Below are 23,334 nucleotides of genomic sequence, written 5' to 3'. Positions count from 1 at the left end.
GAGTTAGCACAGAGGACAGTGGTAGAGAATCAGAAGACTCTATTGAAGAGATGGGATTCTAAGTAGGTTTTGATAGAAGAATGGAAGTTTTTCAGATACAAAACACAGGGATGACCCTTCCGGGCAAAGAGAAAGTCATGTGCAAGGACATGTTGTTTGTCTGAGTGAAGCTCTCTCCCACTTGTAGGAAAGTGGGTGGGAGAACAGCAGAGGGAATGCCGAGAAAGGCTAGAACCAGATCTTGAGCTTGTTAGATGCCATACCACTGTTTTCAGCTGTAGGTAAATATTAAAATATAGAAAGACAGCTTTCTCCTAGCTCAAGTACCTGGTGTTTAACACAGTGTACCTTCTTCATGCATTGTGTGATGTGCTCTCTTCTACTGCATTCATTCAAAGCCATCAAGCCCAATTTTCTATAAAATGAAGGCCTCTGAAGAAAGTGAAGCATGGCTCTGCTGTTCGGGAGCACTCACCCAGGAGGTACCTAGGTGCCTGGGACTGTGCAAACAAACTTGAGAGATGTATTTAAGCAGGGAAAAGTTGAGGTAACTCAATGGCCTATGTTATAATGGGAATGTTGAGGAACGAGGCAGATTGGGGTTGAGATTCCAACAGATGAGCTGGAAATTGTCTGAGAAGGAATGAAACCCATGTGGTAATCCTGAACTAAGCAAAATTTGGCAGCTCTGTGCCCTATCAGGCACAAGGTCCTCTAGAAAGAGCAGGAGTCAGGGAGACTGGAGTCTTGTTCCAGCTGAACACAACTTGCTATGCAAATCACGGGTAGACGGTTTTCCCTATAAAGTGAAATGGATTAGACCATGAAACTCAAAGAACATTTCAGCTCCAATATACTATAATCTCTCCATTGTCAGCAAGTGCCCAACATTAAGTTAAAAATTAAAACAAATTACGTTAAAATGTATACCTTCAAAAGATCACTGTAAAAGGGAATATTAGACAGCGACAATGTGCTAGACACCATGTTACGTTCTTAATTCACCCATATGTCAACTGTGTAAAAGTTTCTTTCATTCCTATTTTGCATATGAGTGAATGAAGGCTCAGAAAAGTTTTCCCAAGTTCTCTCAACTCCTAAATGACAGAGGCAGGGTTGTTAGCAAGTCAGTGTGGGTGCAAAGCCCCTGCTCCTTTTTTATTCCATTACACTGTCCATCATCCTGAAACAAAGTTTATTGAGTGCTTTGGAGTGGACTGAGGAACAGAGTGGTCTGCCCTCCAAAGTCAAGAAGATGCTGTTAATGGAACAGGGAACAAATGGAAAATGCCAAGGCTAAGTGTTTCCTAATGGAGTTTCTTGGCATAGAAGTGTGGCATCATACAGAGGCTGCTCTGCACAAAGTAGCTTGTGGAGTCCAGCCACTGGGGCAAACAGTTTTACCAATACAGGGGTAACCAGGCACACTGGATCCCACTCACTGGAAACAGCTGCCTCTCCCCGTCCCCCACCTCTTTTATCCAGGTCAGGCAGGGCTAGCTTCACTTCAACATGGCCAATAAAACCTCACCCCAGAAACCTTTTCCAATGTAACCCCAATTTGGAGAAAAGCCATGTGAAACGAAGCCCATTGACCAATTCAGATTCATTCTGAGCAAGGTCATGAAAACACTGGATTGCTGGCTGATCTGAGCAACCTGCAGATGTCACTTAGACAGGGAGTGCATTGGTCTGCTAGGCCTCCTGTAACCAAATAACCACAGACCTTGTGGTTTAAACAACAGAAACTGATTTCTCACAAATATGAAAAAGTTACTTCTCACATGTGGAAGCTACACATCTAAGATCAAGGCATCAGTAGGTTGAGGTTGTCTTGAGGCCTCTGCCCTTGGCTTGCAGATCGCCACCTTCTTCTCATGTGGCCTTTTCTCTGTGCACACACACTCCTGGTATCTCCCTGTCTTCTTCTAAGGGCACCAATTACATGGACTAGGGCCCATCCTGTGACTTCATTTAACCTTAGTCTTCTCCTCCAAGGCCTTATCTCCAAATACAGTCACACTGGGGAGTGAAGACGCCAACATACACATTTTGAGAGTGCACAGGTCAGTTTGTAACTGGAAGGAAGGTGTTCTAGTGAAATTTTCATTGCAATTATATTCAAATGGAAAAACCATGAGGGCAGTTAGCAATGGGATGCCATTTAGAAACATTTAGAACAGTAGTTCTCAACTCTGGCTGCACGTGAAATCACGTGGGGAACTTTCTAAAACTGCCAATGTCTGGGTTCTAATCTCAAACATAAGGACCCCAGGGATTGGTGTATTAGTCAGGGTTCTCCAGAGAAACAAAACCAATGATGTGTGTGTATGTGTGTGTGTGTGTGTGTGTGTGTGTGTGTGTGTGTGTGTAGAGAGAGAGAGAGAAAGAGACACAGAGAGATTTTAAGATATTGGCTCATGTGATTATAGAGGCTGGCAAGTACACAGTCTGAAGAGTTGGCCAGCAGGCTGAAGACCTAGGGAACAGCTGATGCTGTAGCTTCATTCTGGAGGTAGAATTTCCTCTTCCCTGGGATAGAGCTGCCTTTTCTTCAACTGATTGAACAAGGCCTACCCACATTATGGAAGTTAATCTGCTTTATCCAAAGTCTACTTCTTTAAATGTTAATCTCATCTAAAAAATACTTTCACAAATAAATCCACACTGAGGTTTGGCCAATATACCAATATCTGGGTACCCTGTCATAGCCAAGTTGACACATAAAATTAACCATCCAGCTGGTAGTTTTTTTTTTTTTAGATGGAGTCTCACTCTGTCACCCAGGCTGGAGTGCAGTGGTGCTATCTCAACTCACTGCAACCTCTGCCTCCTAGGTTCCAGTGATTCTCTTGCCTCAGCCTCCAGAGTATCTGGGATTACAGGCATGCACCATGTCGCCTGGCTAAGTTTTGTATTTTTGGTAGAAACGGGGTTTCAGCATGTTGGCCAGGGTGGTCTCAAACTCATGACCTCAGGTGATCTGCCCACATCGGCCTCCCTAAGTGCTGTGATTACAGACATGAGCCACCATGCCTGGTCCCAGCTGTTAGTCTTTAACAGCTCTTCTGGTGATTCCAACATGCCATCAGGGTTGAGGGCTATCGACCTAGGACCAGGGCTTTCAGAGCCAAGAAATGTGATTCTGCCTCACATACCAGGCTCTTTCCACCCTGACTCAGTCAGATGAGTCAGTTTCTTCACTGGTTCCTTAGTCTCTTCTGCTCAGGTACTGGTTCTCCTTGACTGCTCTTCTGCTGATGTTGGTGGGGGAGCTTAAATAATACTAATGCCCAGGTTCCAATGCAAAAGATTTTGGTTTGCTTGGTAGGAGGTAATCAAAATTGCAAATGCAGAGTACAGCCTGGGCATCAAGGATTTCTTCCCCAGGAGATTCTAAACAACCATTCAAGGAGTCCCATGTACTTATTCAAGCCTTCAACTTACGTTAGGTTCATGAGAAACTTACCTTCTAAGCTGCAGTTTATTTGTAAATCTTGCCTCATGGGGGAATATGGTATTGCCAACATACTTGTATTTCGTTGATAGGGAAATAAATGTGTGCCACAAAGTCTTCCTTAATAAAGTGAACCACTTAGACCCTTATGCTTGGATATTTATTCCGGCCAAAAATGTGTATTGACTGGCTTCCATCCCATGCCACGTGAGCAACCCATGCAGTCCCACAGGAGAGACAAGGGTGAGAAGACACTGTGTCTCTGCTTAAGGAAGTTACTATCGAATAGAGAAAGCAGATAGTAATGTCACTGTTATACAAACATGGTGATTGCTGGAGGCGGGTGGGGGGGAACAAGAGCTGTGTGAGCCCAGAATATTTCTCAAGGTGGAAAAAGGAGTGGGGAAAGGCATGCGAGCAGAGACAAGAGCTGCACTAAGGCCCAGTTGTGTGACGGTTGGTGAGGCCCTCAGGAAATGGCAGCCTCTGGTGCTGGTGAGTCACTGAGTTCATGGGAGGAGTGGCTAGAAAGCTGGTTTGAGATTAGATTGTAGAGAGCCTTGTAAGCTAAACTAAGGAGTTGCAAGTTTTTAAAATAAGCTCTAAGGTTTTTATGAGAGACAGAATTTACCAATGTTTTAACAACAATTATATGAAAGCAAGCAAAGGGTAGCATTGGGAAGAGGGAGGGCAGACTCAAAGGAAAGTTCTAGAAACATCCAGGGACACAATTAGAAAGACCTGAACTAGGGAATTGACAATGGAAATTAACAGGATGGAAAAGATGGAAAGCAGGCAATAGAGGAGCCTAAGTAAGTGGCAGAGCCAGCACTTGAATCAGGGTCTTGGCTCTCATTTAACATACGTATGTGCATGTGCACCCAAACAGAAACATGCAGACACACACACAGACACACGCACACATAGACACACGAACACCTGCTCACACAGACACATGCATACATGCATGCAGAGACACAGACACAGACACAGACACACACACACACCAAGGACAGAATATGTGCCACTCACGGGCCACATCCTGGGGACATAGAGATAGGTGTGGTTGCTGGCCTCATGGTGCTCACATTTGAGAGGGGGAAACTGATAGATAGAAAGCCAGAGAACATTACTGAAATAAACAAAGGAGAAAGGCAGGTGGACCAGACTGAGAGGGGATAAAGCTTTTGGGATAAAGCTTCTTGAATGAAAAAAAATCTAAGAGGGTATCGGAAAAGTCAGTGGGAGTAAAAGGCTAAAGGGGCAGACAGGGAAGGGAGGTTGGGCTCCAGGCAGAGGGAATGGCAGGTGGGAAGCCCAGAAGTGACAGAGCGAGAGTGCACATGAGTGCATCTAACTCCACTGAATGAGCTTGGTATGGCATCACCAAGCGGTAGCAAAGATGGTGGTGGGAAAGGAACCTGGAGAGGTGAGCAGGGCAAATTCGGCAGTGCCTATCCCCCTCCTGGAGCTGACTCTCTGGGGAGCTCTGAACAATGGCAAAGGCATGCACCCCTCTTCTCCCCAGCAGGCTGCTCACAGCTATGCCTAGAATAGAGCACATGGTCTGTTCAGACAAAGGAGTGAACTGTTCAAAGAATATTTCAGTGATAAAGGAGGAGGTGTTCTTCTGTACGAAAACACTGTAGGAAAAAAGTGGGTCACTTCAACCTGGCGAAATATGAATATGGGATTAGGTGTGTAAATCCATGGCAGATTTAAAGTGAGGGTACAAATTCTCAATAGACATTCAAAATCTTAAAGAAAAATATCCGGCCAGGCGCAGTGGCTCACGCCTGTAATCCCAGCACTTTGGGAGGTCAAGGCCGGTGGATCAGCTGAGGTCAGGAGTTTGAGACCAGCCTGGCCAACATGGTAAAACTCTGTCTCTACTAAAAATACAAAAATTAGCTGGGTGTGGTGGTGGGTGCCTGTAATCCCAGCGACTTGGGAGGCTGAGGCAGGAGAATTGCTTGAACCCGGGAGGCAGAGGCTTCAGTGAGCTGAGATTGCACGATTGCACTCCAGCCTGGGCAACACAGCAAGACTGTATCAAAAAAAAAAAAAAAAAAATCCAAGCTCCTTAAAATGGGAAGGATTATGACAGCAACAATGTCAGGTCTGTGTCTGGCCTCATTGGTCACCTTCCTCTGCTGCAGGTCTACTGAACCACTTGTGCTTATGAGGTTGTGCCAAATTATTTCCCTCTTCTTCCATTCACATTCCCATCTTGCCTACCTGGTAAACCCCCACTTGCTCTTCTAGTCTCAACTCAAGTGCTGACTTCTCTAAGAAACAGTCTTAGACTCCGCGTAAGACAAAGTCAGATAACCCCTTCTTTAAGTTAAAATGGTATATTCCTATTTGACTATGTGCCATGTTGGATTCTGAACACCCGCCTAGAGGTCTGGGTGCCCTGTCACCTGGAAACCCATGTTGTATCCATTTCTAAACTTTTAGGGGCTGAAGCTACCACAATCGATAAGGATAGGCACTCTGTTTACCCACGTGCAATATTTTTCTCATTCATTGTAATACACAATGATACAGTCTTTTTTTGTAGTAAAACTAAATGCAAAGAAATAAGTGGTAAAACTGAGCCATGAGTCCAAAGCTCCGGCTCTTCATCACCGGCCAGTCCAGAGTCCAGGATGCTGTGGTTGGAATATGGTTTGTTTGGCCCTGCCAAATCTCATAGTAAAATTTGACCTCCATTGTTGGAGGTAAGGTTGCATAGGGTGGGAGGTATTTGGATCCTGGGAGGGAGGTCGGGTCCCTCATGAACGTCATGGTGCCATTCTCACGGGAGTGTGAGTTCTTACTTTTGGTTTCCCTGAAAACTGGTTGCTAAAAAGAGCCTGGCGCCTCCTCCTCTCCCTCTTGCTTCCTCTCCTGCGGTCTGACTTCTGCATAGGCTGGCTCCTCCTCAACTACTGCCATGATTGGAAGCAGTCTGAAACCTCATCAGAAGCAAATGCGGGCACCATGCTTTTTGTACAGTCTGCAGAACCAAATAAACCTCTTTTATTTGTAAGTTACCCAGCCTCAGGTATTGCTTTACAGAAACACAGACTGACACAGGACCAGAACAATTTCAATGAATAAATAAATTTGAATCTTATAACTAAATCATAGAAGTGGCAGCTCCCTTTTAAAACTTAAGGTGTTCATTTCAAAACATTCCTAACATAGCACAATAACTACTTGTTTGATAAATCCATGCAACTTGAGGTTATCTAGTACAGGGCAAAGGTGTGCATAATTTAATTTTCCACTCTTCTGGTACTGGGGCTGCAGTTGAGGCAGGTTTCTAGGTAAATGGGCACTGTCCATGTTAATGCACTCTTGGGGGATACAGATGGCACGTTGGATATTGACCACAGTTAATTTTACTGAATGTTTCCCAGGCCATAATCGTTTCTCTGCTGTTTTCAAGAAGCTGGGATTCTTGAAGCTGGGATTCTTGAAGCAGGGATAATTGCTTCCCAAGCTGAATGTTTGACATCTGCTTGTCATCAAACATGATTATTCAAACTAAACTAAGGCAGGTCACTGTGGCTCATACCTGTAATCCCAACACTTTGGAAGTCTGAGGCAAGAGGATTGCTTGAGGCCAGGAGCCAAGACCAGCCTGGACAACATAGTGAGGCCACATCTCTACAAAAAAAAAAATAATAATAATAATTAGCTAAGCTAAGTTTATCATCCCCATTCACACAGCTACACTACAAAAACTGTAATTCATCCCAATTCGCACAGCTACTAAATAATGAAGGCAATATTTAAATGCTTAAATTGGATGTTTCTAGAACACAGGCTGTCCGCAGCAGCATCCAAAGAATACCTAGCTATTTTGTTTCAAATGTCCTATACTTGTGCTTTCTTTCTCTTCACTCTTCAGAGAGGCAGGGTTCTAAAAAAATGGCTCATGGTTCCCTTGTAGGTGCAGCATAAATCAGTAAAGTCACCATGACTTTGCCTAGGTCACCCTTCCAGTCTCCTCTCCTGCAATGCCTCCATGCCCTGCGCCAGACCAACCCCACTCAGGCCAGGTACTGCTCTCTCAGGCCTCCCATGCTTTATCCATGACAGCCCGTTGGCTTTGTGTATCCTCTCCCTTCTTTTCTCCAGGCAAAACCCTGCTCACTTTTCTATCCCAGATCCTTTGTTACTCGCTCTATGCAGGAGAGAGCTCTAATCCACTAGCACCTGTGAGGCACACAACACATATGGCACTTTATACAATTCTCTGTTCACTTTTATGTCTTCCTCACCTGACCTTGACAACTTTTAGGAGAAAACACTTTGTTTTAATGCATCTCTTTCTACTTAATCCTCACACACGGGCTGATGTGTAGGAGGCTTTCTGCAAATTCCATTCATTCATTAATTCAACAAATATTTATTGATTATCTTTTTATGTTTTAGCCACGGTAATTATTGCTGAAGACAAATATAACATAACCCCTGCCCTTTAGTTATTAATTTTTCAATGTCAAGTAACTGGAAATGTTGACCCAACTGAACTAAATGAAAAGGAAAATTGGAAAGGATTTTCTGGCCTCTAGGGTCAGTTTAGCTGCTTAATGGCATCATCAAGACCCAGGTTCTTTCCACATTTCTTCTACCAACTCAAGCATGTAGGCTAAGAACCACTCTTAAGTCATATGGCAGCTACAACAGTTCCAAGAAGCACATCGAAGCACAATTATATATAGGGGATAATTACCTGTCTTTCTTTTAATCAGCAAAGAAAACACTTCTATGCTCCCAGCAAGACTCACCTGACCATGCCTAAGTCAATGCCCTCAAGTGGCAGTAGGCGAGTGAACACGTAAGTGCTGTCAGTCTCCAGGGATGGGTTAGGCTTGCTTCCTCTGAAGTGCATGTCTGCCTGGAAAATGGGAGGACAGTGAGTTTTAGGCGGACAACCAAAATTGTTATCTACAAGAAGTTTACAGACATGGAGGTTCACAAACAAGAAGCTCATACCCAGTCTTGGCATATAAAAAGAGGTGGGAATAAGTGTTATTATCATGACGAAATCAACGTGCTGCTGAGAGGGCGACTAATTCAGGCCAAGGTCCAGGTGACATCTGAGCTGCAGATTTCATATTAAAGGTGACATCTGAGTTGCACCTTAATTTAAAAAGAATATGATTTTGACTGCCGGATAAAGGGGAAAAGACCGGGGAAGGCAAATAGATGACCACATTGCTCATGGAGAAAAGTGATTCTTTTTAAGCGATTCATTCAAAACGACTACTGCATAGCACGTGATGAAAAATGCCTGTGAGAGATGAGGCAGAAGAAATGACCTCTTTAGCACGATGGTTACTTGAACCCAGGAGAACCAGGAACACCTTTGTTGGTGAAAAACTTTATCTTGAAATCTTTGGCCTTAGCAGCTTACAGATGCTGAGTGATGGTTAAATGGACAAGTGTATTTGCAGGGAAATTCAATTCTTGTTTTAAAATTACTTATTTCTCCCATCTGACAAGGGATTCGTAACCAGAATGTATAAGGAGCTCAAACAACTCTCTAGGGAGAAAGTCTAATAATCTGATCAAAAATGGGCAAAAGTTTTGGATAGACATTTCTTAAAAGAAGACATACAAGTGGCATATGAAAACATTCTCAACATCGTGTATCACCAGAGAAATGCAAATATAAACTGCAATGAGATATTATCTCATTCTGGTTAAAATGGCCGGTATCTAAAAGACACGCAATAGCAAATGCTGGCGAGGATGTGAAAAAAAGGGAATGCATGTACACTGTTGGTGGAAATGTAAATTAGTACAACCACTATGGAGATCAGTTTGTAGGTTCCTCAAAAAAACTAAAAATTGAGCTACCATATGATCCAGCAATTCCACTGTGGGGCATACACCCAAAAGAAAGGAAATCAGTATATCAAAGAGATATCTGCACTTCTATGTTTGTTGCAACACTGCTTATAGTAACTAAGATTTAGAAGCAATGTAAGTGTTCATCCACCAATGAATGGGTAAAGAAAATGTGGTACAGATACACAATGGAGTACTATTCAGCCATAAAAAAAAAAATGAGATCCTGTCATTTGCAACAACATGGATGGAACTGGAGATCACTATGTTAAGTAAAATAAGCCGGGAACAGAAAGACAAACATCACATGTTCTCACTTATTTGTGGGATCTAAAAATCAAAACAATTGAACTCATGGACATAGAGAGTAGAAGGATGGTTACAGAGGCTGGGAAGAGTGGTCAGGGCTGGAGGAGAGGCGGGGATGGTTAATGGGTACAAAAAAGTAAAAAGAATGAATAAGACCTACTATTTGATAGCACAACACAGTGACTATTCAATAACAGCTTAATTGTACATTTTAAATTAAAGTGTAATTGGATTGTTTATAACTCAAAGGATGGATGCTTGAGGGGATAGATACCTCATTCTCCATGATGTGCTCATTTCACATTGCATGCATGTATCAAAACATCTCATGGGTGCCATAAATACACCTATGATGTACCCACCAAAATTAAAAAAAAGAATACATTAAAAATAAAATTATTTACTCCTTAAGCTTTTCCAAAGGTTTTGTCAATGAATGTGACACCTAAAAGCCCTTTGATGTCTTAGATTCAGGAAGCTGAGTGTGCACCAGAATTCACAATCTTCAACATCCAGAAACACTGGCAAAGCATCTTTCAAAGCCTCTGCCCATTGTTAACCCCCACCCTGGGAGATCTCTTCTTTTTGTGTAAAAAAAACCTGGAGAACCATACTCTGGGTGACGGAGCTGAGGGACCTCCAGCCTTTCTTGCTGAGGTTGTGGGGTCCTCGGCATTCTTCCCTTATCAGTCCAGTCCCACTTGCTGAAGGGGCCGGTGCCTGCGTTCTCAAGGTTCTTCCCAACATGAGGCTCCTGACACCTGTTATCCTGTCTCTGGCGATCCTAGCTCCCGAAATCCCAGCTTTCTGCTCACTGGAATGATTCACCAAGGACCATAGAAAGTCGCACTGGAAAAGATCTTTGAAAACACTCATTTCAGGCCGGATGTGCTGGCTCACGCCTGTAATCCCAGCACTTTGGGAGGCCGAGGTGGGTGGATCACGAGGTCAGGAGATCAAGACCATCCTGGCTAACACGGTGAAACCCTGTCTCTACTAAAAATACAAAAAATTGGCTGGGCGTGGTGGCGGGCGCCTGTAGTCCCAGCTACTCGGGAGGCTGAGGCAGGAGAATGGCGTGAACCCAGGAGGCTGAGCTTGCACTGAGCCGAGATCGCGCCACTGCACTCCAGTCTGGGAGACACAGCAAGACTCCGTCTCAAAAAGAAAACACTCATTTCAACCCCTTCATTGATCAAATAAGCAAATAAGACCCTATTTTAGGATAATCAGCAATTTAGAACTGGAACCCAGGCCTCCTGATTGCCATCCAATGCCTTTTGAATATACCACATGTGCTTCTTACACCTGAGTTTAATATCAAGGGCACTCTGTGTATAAACCTCCTTGCTAAGTGTTCTTTTTTTTAACCACATGCTCATTTATAATTCTTACACTTTCAGCATTGTAGTAAACCGAATCTCTGTTCCCTGAATTCACTGTGCACTTTGCAATGAGCCTGTTCATCTTGTTCTTTCAGGACTTACCATTCATACTCTCATCTTCTCAAGTGTTATTATTCTCTTCTCCTAGGGCACAAATCAACTCAAGCGTTGAATTGTTTTATCATTCCAGATACTAAAGGTTTAATTTCAGAAGTTTCTTTTTTTTTTTTTTTCTCTTGAGATGGAGTCTTACTCTGCCGCCTAGGCTGGAGTGCAGTGGCACAATCTCAGCTCACTGCAACCTCCGCCTCCCAGGTTCAAGTGATTCTCCTACCTCAGCCTCCCAAGTAGCTGGGACTACAGGCACCCTCCATTACGCCAGGCTATATTTTTTTTCTGTGTATTTTTTTTAGTAGAGATGGGGTTTTGCTATGTTGGCCAGGCTGGTCTAAAACTCCTGATCTCACGTGATCCACCTGCCTTGGCCTCCCAAAGTGCTAAACTTCTAGGTGTGAGCCACCGCGTGTGGCCTAATTTCAGAAGTTTTCAGGGCATGGGCATTTCCTTCACTTCTGGCAGCATCTGGGTTGCATCATTCCTTTCCCATCATTCCTTTCCTCTCACCCTTCAGCATTCCTTTTGCGTCTCAACTTAGAGCCACACTCAACTAAAAATTATCAAGCAGATTCCATGTCAGATGCTTCCTATGTGTGAGGTCATTTCATTCTGACAATAATTCAGGGTAAACATTATTATCCCCACTTTTCAAGGGAGAAAACTGAGGCTCAGGAGGGTGGAGAACTGGGACCAAGTGTCAGTGAAGAAATAGGTGGTCCACAGTGTGAACAAAGGCATCTTTCCTCCTGGCTCACTGGGCTTTTCTGGCTCCTAAGGCTACCTTGTTACTTAGGTTTGATGGGAGAAGTTCTACTTGATGGTGAAAATCAGGTGAAATTATCGTTGTATTCCGTTTTTCTGGCTATAGATGTGGCTGTGACGTGCTGTCTGCCAGCATTATGCATCGAGTTACATCTCTTCCCAGTTCCACATCCTGTGGATAACTCAAGCGCCAGCCAGCCGTTAAAATCATTTCTTCCAAATGAGGGTGGTGGGACCTGACATGTGGATGTTTCCTGTTTCCAAATCCAAGAAATGAAGGTAACTGACTCCAGGCTAAAAGAGAATCATCCTCATCTGTGGCAATCACTTAGCAGTGTCTCTAGCTGTGGCTCTGCAGTGCGTCTGACAACTCAGCTTATCAGCAAGGGTAAGAAAGCCTGTGGGGTCAGAGCTGATGGAAGGAGGGGAGCTTGAATGGTGAAATGGGGAGGAGGTAGGAGCACCCTGCCTGGAGATGCAGCCCAGAGGAATAATATGTGAATCTCACATGACTCAGCCCTCTGTGCAGGTAATAAAATTTCAATGAGACATGAGCTTATTTAAGAAAACACGCAGGAATAATTCATCATTGATGTGGCTATTTTGGGAGATGAAAGGGAGCTTGAAACAGAGGAACATGTGAAAAGCATTCAAGCTGAGTGAGTATGATAGCAAACTAAGATTTCCCTTCATAATTGAACAGTAAAAATCAAATGTGTCCCCATCTTTCAAGTCTCAGGATTGGAAGAGTGAGGTGTTGGGTGCAGATGTTGGCAGTTCTTTACTCCCTGGATAAACAGATTGTGGTTTTGAGATTGAAGGATTTTGGAAGGGATTGCTTTTTTATTTTTTTATTGTTGCTAAGAGAAACCAGGTCTCAAATGCAATCTCTTGGGCTTGGGAATGGAGACTCCCCACGCCAGTCCCTGAATGTGCCAAAGAAAAGCATCCCCTGTGAAAAGAGGCACTGCTGTTAGATGTCTGCTATTACCTCATAGTGCAGGGAGAGCAGAAATCCTTTTTCTAATCACTTGCAGGAGACTCTCAGTTAAATGTGATCAGCTACAAAGATGATGGGACACAGGGGAGAGTCTTCTGCCTTTGATGCAGATGTGCCAGATGTGGGCTGACACATGTTCTTTCAACTTCAGTAAAGTCCCAAAGGACAGAAGAATGAGACAAGTTTAAGAAGTGGAAATCTGAGGCCTGCTAAAATCTGAATCCCAGCTACTCTATTCTCTCCTGGGTTCTCACAGCAGCCTTGTTTATCTTCCAGACATCCATGTCCAGCCTTATATCCCAAGTAGAAAAGGGGTCTCCAACACCTTCATTTTACCTTTCATTGTTTTTCCTAGATCTCTGATTCTGTGTCTTCCTAACTCTCCTGATTTCTGACATCACCAGTGTTCATTCAGTCCCACATATATATGAAGTCCTTACAAGGTCTCTGTTCTCCCATCTAAGCCCCCTCTCTTCACTTTCCTCCTTTTCTGATGCTCAGTGCATGGAAACACTTCTTGTTCATCATTTGGATTTTCTGCCTGGTTAAGCCACCCAGGGCAAACATCCCTCAAACGCTACTGCCCTGAGACTCTTGACTCTGGCATCCTCCATAAGAAGTACTCCTCCCTTCCCACCTCCATCTCAATCAGGGTTGCCAGACCCCTTTAGAAAACCTACACATTCACCCTGCAGTCTACCTTACAAATGCTACAGTTGCTCTGATATTGTCTCTTTTGGCCTAGAAAACATCGGTGACTTTCTACTGGTCCAAACCAGCTATCCCTAAAGTGTCTCCTGAGGATAGAATCAGTGTCTGGTTGAGAGTGATTCTAATACAAGATTCAAAGCAGTGTCTTTCTGCTCTTTGTAAATATTTATTGAATCCATCTTAGTTGTGAGACTCTAATAGAGTCTGTGGATACAGTGATGACAAATTAGATGTGTCCAGTGCCCTCGTGATACTAACCATGTGTCGTGGAAGACATCAAACAACTAACACTGTGAAGATTATTTTCAAGAAAGGTGAAGGGTGTTATACAAATGCAAAAGGGGGAATGGGTGTGGCAAACCTAGTCTGAAAAATCAGAGAAGATTGAGACCTAGAGTGTGAGGAGGGATTCATTAGGCCAGGTCCAGCGACAATAGTGGCAGGTGGCAGGAACCCTACAGGTCAAGACTATATTTCTGGAAACAGCAGATGTGCTCAGGACCCGGAAGGAAGGTGGAATGGCTTGAGGACAAGTGATGCTTTCAAGCAATGATTCTTGAGGGACTTTGTATAATCATCTGGAACACGCACTCAAAATACAAATGTCTGATTCTCTTTTTTTTTTTTTTTTTGAGACGGAGTCTCGCTGTGTCACCCGGGCTGGAGTGCAGTGGCCGGATCTCAGCTCACTGCAAGCTCCGCCTCCGGGGTTTACGCCATTCTCCTGCCTCATCCTCCCGAGTAGCTGGGACTACAGGCGCCCGCCACCTCGCCCGGCTAGTTTTTTGTATTTTTTAGTAGAGACGGGGTTTCACCGTGTTAGCCAGGATGGTCTCGATCTCCTGACCTCGTGATCCACCCGTCTCGGCCTCCCAAAGTGCTGGGATTACAGGCTTGAGCCACCACGCCCGGCCACAAATGTCTGATTCTCATCCCCAGTTGTTGAATAGGAGTCTCTTGAGATGAAACTCTGGTAGATTGGGTGCAAAAATTGTTGTGTTTTTTACTCTCTCCTAAGCCCATAACATGTGTGATGTAACTTCTCAGCTCTTAGAGGTGGGGTCTCTTTCTTTAGAATCTGTGCTGGCTCATGAACCACTTTGGCCAACAGAATAAAACAGAAGTATTCTTATGGCAACTAGGAGCCCAAGACTCAAGAAGTAGTGTGTGCTTCTGACCCCCTCTCTCAGAGCCTGCCCCCACCGAACAAGAGCAGACCACCCTGGTGTGGAATGAGAGACCACATGGAGGACAGCCTACTTATTCCTCTGAGACTATCCTAGATCAACCTATAGCAAGCCAGTCCCTGAACATACAAGCAAGGCCAGCCCAGATCAGCAGACCTGCTTACCCTAGGAGCAGATGCATCAGTAAATCCAGAGGAGACCAATGGCTTAAACAATAATCATCGGAACAATAACTGATTCTGTATTAAGTCACTGAGTAGTTATTTATGCAAAAAAAAAAAAATCTGTTACAAGAAACAACAATTAGTGAGATAGGCAGAGAGGGTCAGCTTGAGTCGGACTTTGTAGGCATGATGTGAATTTGGTGCTTTGTCCCAAGGGTTATGTGAAATTGCTGAAATGCTTTGAGCATGGAAGTGGCACAATTAGGTTTGTGTTATAGAAAAATGAACTTGGCTATTCTGTGGAGTATAAATTGTGGGAGCAGGGATTTAGAATTAATCCCTATAGATTGAATTCAACTTGAGAATGTATAGTTTAGTTTGTTCTTTTAAATATATACATTGGGCTTTAGCAATGTACTCAATAATGGGATTACAAGGAGGAAGGCTCATATCCTGTCTTTAAATCTAGAGAGAGACAGAAAATTATTATGAATTTTGACAAGAACCATAACAGAGGTATATGCAGGTAGTTATGGTAGCATGGAGAAGTAGCCGTAGCCCAGCTTGGTGGAGAAATGAAGGGTTCGGTCCAACTGGTGACAGTGGAGGGTACTGTGAAGAAGGGGGAACACACATGGATTCCCAGGAGGAGGTATAAGCCTAATAAAAGTTGGTGTTGCTGAAGAGCAAGCATGAAGATGGGAAGCAGAAGAAAATCCGACGAGAGAGCAGGAAGGGGCCATGTGGTAAAAAATATCCTTTGTACCTTTTGAAGCTACGGACAGGCCAGAATCCAACAAGAGCTGAGGCACAGGATGATCCTGCTTCCTGATCTACAGATGGATTAGTGGATAGAAGAGAGCCAGTTGGGAAGAGCAGGGCCTTGCCTAGGAGTCCCCAGGGTGCCGAACCACCATGGTCACATGACCTGATGCAACTGAGGCAGAACTCCCTGCCATCTCACAGGCTGGTGAGCATGACACAGGAATCACCAGTAGCCAGAGCGTTCCCTTGGTTGATAGTCTTGGACCACAGTCCTAGAGTAGCCCTAAGACTCAGCTACTCCTGAATGTCTTCTGGAAGCCAGCAGTCAGTGGAGGCAAGAAAAGAACATGTTTTGCTGTGGGGTCCCCTCCTCCCCGGAGTGTTTGGCACCCCATGCTGCCGATCTCCAGCTGTCTGTCTAGACAGAGCACAGATTGGTCCCGTGAGGTACTGAACACTGTGATCCAGGCCCACTCACTCTTGGCCAGCCGGAGAGTGAGCATCCAAGGATAGTATCTGAGCTGGAGACATCGGGGTTCTCCTTTTCCGACTAGCACTCAGGCGCTCCTCCCAAATCATGGACATCTCTGCTCACTGTATTGCCACATCCCGAAATTTGCACCGGGTCCAGGCACGGTCAGAAAAGCCCTGCTTCCCCTGCTCTTGCTGATCATTTCCCAGGCCCTAGGACAAACTCCATTTGATCTTCACAGGCACAGATCCTTGGAAAAGCCTTGATGCCCCAGTGAATAGTAATAGTTTTCAAAGATTAAATGCCTACATGTTTAGGACCTGGACACTCATACTATTCTCTCATTGTTCTGTTGGCTTCACACAGCAACCCTGTGGAAGAGACATTATTAACTCTGTTTTAAAATGACAAGTAGGAAAGCAGGGCTTTGAGAAGTGAAGCAACTTGCTCATGATCTCACAGCTACAGATGCGGTGGAACCAGGATCTGAACCCAGAACTACTAACTCTATCTGCCACATTCTATCTGTTAAACTGTATTGCCCCTGCTGTCCAACTGCTTCACTTTTAGATGAGAGTAAAAGGAGCAGAGGGAGAAACTGATTTGCTGAGACACACAGCAGATCTTTCAACCAAGGCTCTGGCCTCCCATTTCCCTGTCTTTCGGGGCACCCCCATATTCTCTTGGGTGCATTTCCTGAGCTGCTCTTCCAGGTCCTCCGCATTTGGCCTGGGAGGCAGGAAGCTTGCTGGAGACCCTGGACACCTGTAGACAGCTGGCTCTGCCTTCTCTGAGCAACAACAGCCCTAGGCTCCACTGCCACTTATTGGCTTGGACAGAGAGCAGGTGTGAGGGGTGGGGTGCTGCATGGAAGTGTCAGACTCCACATCAGACATTCACCCTGGAAGAACTCTGGTGGGATTTAGAACCCCAGGGTTTATTGTAATGATTTGAATGAAGTCTTTGTCTTCCTTTCCCATCCACTACTCAAATCTTGTGGTGATCACTAACCAGAGGTTTCAGAGAAATCAAAGCTTTGAAGGAAGTTCGCCTTTCAGTGTGTTCACTTCACATTGAACACGTTCACAGCTCCTGACTTCTCCAATCAATAACAAAGAGATTTTTTTTTCCAGCACGTCAGAAAAAATGAAGGCAAGGAGCCAGTTCTCAGTTCTCTGTAGATCATGAGAGTTTTCGTCCGTGACTATTGACCCTGTGTCCTTCCTTGGAAGTACTCAACTCACTTTAATTAGCTCACATTCTGTCCCCTTCGTTTAACCCACATCACTGTGGTTCCAAGGGATGAGAACTGTGCACTGTGGCAGACACCTCTGTCTGTTCCTTTGAGCACCTACTACTGTGAGGCTCAATTGCCAGGGTTCATAGAATCAAGGCAGGATCAGCGACATCATGTGTGGGGCCCAGAGCAAAATGAAAAAGTGAGGCCCTTTTTCTAAAACTGCTAAGAGTTTCATAACCTGGGAGGAGAGCATTCAACCAAACATGGGGCCTGTCTAAAGTTGGACACTCATGGAGCTGGTCCTGCGTGGGGCAGTGGAAAAATGTAGCAGAGATGAAGAAGAGAGATAAGTTAGAGCTGAGTGTTAGCATCTCAGTCTATAAAACAGGGTGATGACCTTTACCTTGCTAATTGTATATTAAAATTTGGTTATGTATGTAGACCACTAGGAAATGTTAGATGATCATTAAGGAGGAGCTCCTTTCCCTAAGGAAGAACCTAACTCAGATACCTCATTTTGCAGAGGAGAAACCTGAAGCCTAGAAAAGAAAAATGCCTTGTCCATATTTAGTCAGGGAATCCATCTGTGGTGGGACTGGGATACGAGACCACGGGTCTTCATTCCCAGCTTGATGAACTTTTCACTGAACCGGGCTGCTTCTCATCTCTCCAGCTGCTGTTCAAGAGTTCCTGCTAGCTAAAGAGGCAGGGCCTTAGTCCTCATCGGCAGATGGTTGGAGACTGAATCAACTGTCTGTAAGATTGGGCTCCACTTCCTGCCCAGTTGCTGTCCCACGAGTGAATAATAATGAAATAAATGTTATCCTTCATCACAGGATGCTTGGGGTGGGGGGATAGCTTTCTCAGATGACTTACCACATGGTTTGTGATGAAATAGCTTTTTCTGCACATAGCCACTTTGCAGTACTAGATGGCTGCTTTGGGCATTAACAAATAGTGAACCTGGTGGTAGTTTGATTTAAAGGTGATGGCACAGACAAAGACAGGGTTCACTGGGTCTACTGGCTGTGGATAATGTCAGTGCTTAACAAGAATAATAATCCTACAAAAAAATCCTATACACAGACACTTTGGGGAATTATAAACTACCGTTATAATAAATATCATCATTCTGATAACAGGAAGGGCAAGGCTAGTGTGATTTTATTGTAACTTTTCAGAAGAGAACACTGGCTCACAATGACCTGACTATCTGTCCAAAGTCACAGTTATGTACATGGTGCTGATGGGGCTTCTGAGAAGGACATTACATTTGATGATGCCTTTATTTCCTGTGCCTAAGAGACAACTGTGAACGAAATCAATGATGCTTTCGATCTCTACATTTCACTCGGTGAGAACACAACAGAATGTATTGAAAAGGAGATGGAATTTCCTTTCGTCTCTCAAATTGAGATGTTTATATACCTCCCAAGTCCTACAACTCTTATTTCCTTTAAAAAAGAGTCTCACCTACAGAATACTGTGAGAAAGAATAATTGACTTTATTATGCAGATGGTGTGTCTGTATGGTTCCACTTTTTGTTGGTTAGGGTTGTTTTTATGGAGGTCTCAATGAAGTGTCCAAGCTCTGGCCATGGCTTGCTGGGGGACTACCACACGTCACTGAACAGCTCTAGATCTCAGTTTAGGCATCTGTAAAATGAAAACCACAATACTTACTTCAAGTGTATTTCTTTTTAATGTTTTTATAAAATTGTAGTAAAATACACGTAACAAAATTTACTCTCTTAACCCTTTCTTAGTGTACAGTTCAATGGCTTTAAGTTTGTTTACGTTGTTGTGCAGCCATCACCACCGTCTGTCCCCAGAACTTGTTTCATCTTCAAAGACATACACTGTACCCACTAAACAATAACTCCTTATTCACTCTTTCCCCAGTTCCTGGCACTCGCCATCCTATATGTTACTGATGCCACAAATTACAACTTCATGTATTGTGTAGCCATTAACAGATAATTATAATCATAATTACTATCATTACTATTATTTTAGAGACAGGGTCTCACTTGGTCACCCAGGCTGGAATGCAGTGGTGCGATTGTAGCTTGTTGCAGCCTCGAACTCCTGGGCTCAAGTGATTGTCCCACATTAGCCATCAAATAGTTAGGACTACAGGCACACACCACCATGCCTGGCCAATTTTAAAATTATTTCATGTTTTTATCTTTTAAATCTTATAAAAGCATGAAAAGTGGAGTGATGGGACTAAATTATAATAATACTGCTTTTCATATTTGTTCATGCATTTACCTTTACCAGAGATCTTTTCTCATATATTTTCATATGGCTCCATTTTCTTTTTCTTTTTAAAATTAAGTAAAATTAAATATATAGAACCACATAGTTGTATCATATACGTAGTAAATATTAAAAATGATGGTGACTTCCAACCTTCCCTATCAATACCTGTTGACTGATTAATCAATGAATGGATTTCCTTCTCCAAAAGGAGACCTGTAAGAAAGAGACACAAACTGATATTTCACGGAGCAGGATTTCTCTGATCACCTAATATGAATGTGGATAGAAAGAAACTAAAACCAGTAAGACAGAAGGATGCATCTTGGTTTTCCACCAAAAAGTTCTGTGGCCCTGGATGCTGAGTTTCTTACTTATCATGTCTTAGGGTCACTGAGGCCAAACTCTATTTTAAAAGACATGACTTTAAATAGTTTTCCTTTTCCTTTCACTGCTTCAGGAACACCCTGAGTCAATGCCAGATGGGTTTGGTTTTTAGCTCGAATTTACCCGTAAAGGGTGGTGGAAGAGATGATTCATAAATCCCATCTTGACCTTATTTGCCTCATACTTAAACTGCAGCAGGTGAGCCGTTGGACTCTGAAGCATGGGATTTTATGGAGAAGTCAGTGCTCCGTGTCTCAGATTGTGGAGAGAAAAAGTGTGTGCACAAGAAAGAACTCGGGCAAATGCTTGTTTTAACTTGCTCATGAACCCATGCAGGCTGTATAAACAGACCAAATGAAATAATGAGGACATGCATTTTAAAATCAAACAGAGGGTGTCACATTATTATTAGGCACAGTTATGTACATGATATTTGATAGAACTGGTGGAAATGTATGCGCTGCATTTGTTGGATTCAGCTACTACTCAATTTACATACATTGTAGGAAAAACACTATATTGTTCTTGATACGTCAAAAGAAGTTATAGTCTTACAGTTATATGTTTTATGCTTTTCCTAAGGAAATCTTTTCATTTTTTCATTCCTTTGTTCAAACACATGTTGTGCTTGCTCTACAGGAAAGAATAATGTATCTGATGTTTGACACCTGAGTTCTGATCCCAGCTTTGACACTGAGTACATAGCCCTAGGAAGCCGGGTACCTCCTACAGCCCCAAATTTCTTCATATGTAAAGTGGAGGCAAATATTCGTATTGGGGTTTTTGAGGAATAAGTGAGGTACTATATTTACAAATACTTAAGATAGCTCCATGTATTCTCAAGTGTCTAACACATAACAGTTGCTGAAGAAATAATGAGTTATTCTTTGGAAGTCACCCAGTTGTTTCCTCTCCTATAAAATTTGAGCAGATTCCGTATATTATACCTAATTATAAAGTTTCCACCAATATTCTGGAAAAAGTTCAAGGGAAACAAAAAGGCTATCTAGCGATTCTCTCTGATTCCGTAAACTGACATTCAAGAGATTGTCACATCCCTTGTATTTTTTGGTAAATTTATTTATTTTTTAAGTTCTGGGGTAAAGTTCTTATTTTATAAATGTTGATAAGTTTGGAAGAAAGTTGACTTTAATCCGTTTATCTACACACCATGCTAAAATTGGGTTTTCTATTATACAAAATCTTTGATTATCATACTGATATCATCGCATATTATAACAATTCTTGACTATCATTGCAAGGAAAAGCAATCAGCATTGCTTTTTATCCTCTCCCATATATCACTTAAAATTGATGACTACAATAGCTGACAAGTCCAAACTTGTTAAATGACAAAAGCTCAATGCAATTTCATAAACCTCTCAGTTATGATGACTTTTGCAGTAAGATTCTGGGAGACTGTATGTGAGTTCAGTACAAATACACATGATCTCTCTTTTAAGATGCGGATGGGTTCTCAAGGTCCTTTGAAATTCATCTGATTCATTAGTATTTGGTCTTGACATTTTAAAATGAAAAGGTAACTTCACATTTTCTACTTCCCTTCATTATGTTGGATGGCTTCAATTAGACACAAATATATACTTAACATTTATCTTCATCACCTGATTTATTTCCCAATTTACTGAGGACAGTAGGCTTTGTTGAAAGCAACAATGACAGAAAGCAAATATGTAAGAACACCAGAAAGCAGCAAGCAGTGGAACCCACTCACTAAATCATCAGCACTGGAAAGCATGACCCTCAAACTCAACAAGTTTCCTGTAATTAATGTGATCAGCTGTTTCGTTCACTGGTTTTACACAGCCCTGAGTGTTTTCCAGATGTAGACTAATGTCATACCTCCAAAACCCAAGAAGAATAAGAATAAAAGAAAGGATAAAATCCTGTCATTTGCAGCAACACAAATGAGACTGGAGGACATTACATTACATGAAATAAGTTGGACACAGAAAGATAAATACTGCATCTTCTCACTCATATGTAGAAGCTAAGTAAGTTGATCTCATAAAAGTAGAGGGTAGGGTAACTAAAGGCTGAGAAGTGTAGAGGGGAAGAGAGGGATATGGGGTAGGGAGAAGTTGGTTAATGGATACAAAATTACAACGAGGAGGAATAAGTTCTAATGCTCTTAAAGCACAGTAGGGTGACTATAGCTAATAATAATTTATTCTATATTTTCAAATAGCTAGATGAAAAGATTTTGAATGTTTTCAACACAAAGAAATAAGAAATGTTTGAGGTGATAGATGTGCTAATTGCCCTATTTTATCATTATACATTGAATATGAGTATCAAAATATCACATTGTACTCCATAAATTGGTACAATTATTATGTGTCAATTTAATTTTTTTAAAGATAGGTAGGAAAGTTAAAATGAGGGAATTAGCATTAGACCAAATTTAAATCAGGTGCCTTATTTCAGGTGGTAACAAAGTTTATTCAATCATTCATGATATTATCTCAAATTTGGAGTTATTAAAGTACTTTGACAATGGGCTTCATCTCACTTACTTACAATAAACCTGTGACAGAGGAATTATTTCATGGAAAAAGAAATCAAATCCCAGGAGGGAGAAGAGCTCTGTTTAATGTCACTCAGGTAGAACCTAGACTTAAACCCAAGTTTTCAAGTTCCAAGTCCAATGTTCAGGTCAACTTACCCCAGTTCCATATTATTTCCCCAGCACTGTGGATCTCATGGAGATGCCAGGATGAATAAGCAGGGGCCTGACAACTGAGGAATGGACAATCTGAAGACCTCAGCTCATGTGTGACTCCAGAACGGATGCAGATGGTCAAGGAGAAAAGGAAACTCTCATTCACTGAACATGATTCCATGCCAGACAGTATGCCATGGATCCTTGTCATGGTGGGAGGCAAGTAAGAATCATTTTTCCAGATGCAAGAAATGGAAACCCAGAGATTTTGTCTAATTCTTTATTATTATCTTTAAACCAACCAAGTGAGACAGGTAAAATTCAAACACAAATATCAGCTCTCAAAATGATTACTGTTGACTCACCTCACTGGGCTTTGAGTCTGAAGGGCTGGATTTGATCTCAGTCTTGATACTTATATGAGAAGACCATGTATCTCTCTCTCTCTCTGTGTATGTAATATATAAAATATTAGATATTAGCAAATTGCTGACTTTAAATCTGATTCTTAACCTCGCTACCATTAAGCTCCCTCAATTATAAAATGGCCATAATTAAACTGCTTTGTAGCATGTGTTGCTCA

The 23,334-nt window shown here is 42.7% G+C and overlaps 1 long non-coding RNA gene across 1 annotated transcript in view; it reads left to right on the top strand.

Annotated features, from left to right (window-relative positions):
• LOC135966880 (uncharacterized) overlaps positions 1 to 23,123 on the top strand; it is a 31,456-nt gene extending 8,333 nt beyond the window's left edge. The window contains exon 3 of the long non-coding RNA XR_010580568.1: positions 22,779 to 23,123. This is a non-coding gene — a long non-coding RNA (uncharacterized lncRNA). The remainder of the gene's footprint in view (positions 1 to 22,778) is intronic.
• The last annotated feature ends 211 nt before the right edge of the window (positions 23,124 to 23,334 follow it).

Source organism: Macaca fascicularis, chromosome 13 (genome assembly GCF_037993035.2).
Source record: "Macaca fascicularis isolate 582-1 chromosome 13, T2T-MFA8v1.1".
NCBI lineage: Eukaryota > Metazoa > Chordata > Mammalia > Primates > Cercopithecidae > Macaca > Macaca fascicularis.
This window is presented reverse-complemented; position numbering and strand designations above follow the sequence as displayed.